Raw genomic sequence first — 433 nt, 5'->3', positions numbered from 1 at the left:
TGCCCGAAATTTTTTTTTTTATATTATATTTTTATGTTGTTGAAATAAGTATTTGTATAATTATAATGTGTAATTGTGTATATTACAATTTGAAATATGAAATGAACACAAAACACGAACGAACTATATAAAAAAAATTACTTCTTCATTGATTTTTAAATTTGTAATTCATGATTGCCTCATTAAAAACCTTACCAAGAAAAACCCAATAGGGATAAAAACTTGGTAAGAAAAAAAGAGTGCAATCATTGTGGGACGAATTACAAATTTGATGAACTTACAAAGTCTATACAAGATTACAAATTACAATAAACACTATACAAATTAGAAATTACAAAGTAAATAAATATTTACAAAGAAATTATCAAGATGAAGCAGAAGGATCATCTTGAAAATTAAAAGTTAATCTATTAAATTCGTCGATCCATTCTTG

Source organism: Morus notabilis, unplaced genomic scaffold (genome assembly GCF_000414095.1).
Source record: "Morus notabilis unplaced genomic scaffold, ASM41409v2 Scaffold240, whole genome shotgun sequence".
In the NCBI taxonomy this organism is placed as follows: domain Eukaryota; kingdom Viridiplantae; phylum Streptophyta; class Magnoliopsida; order Rosales; family Moraceae; genus Morus; species Morus notabilis.
This window is presented reverse-complemented; position numbering follows the sequence as displayed.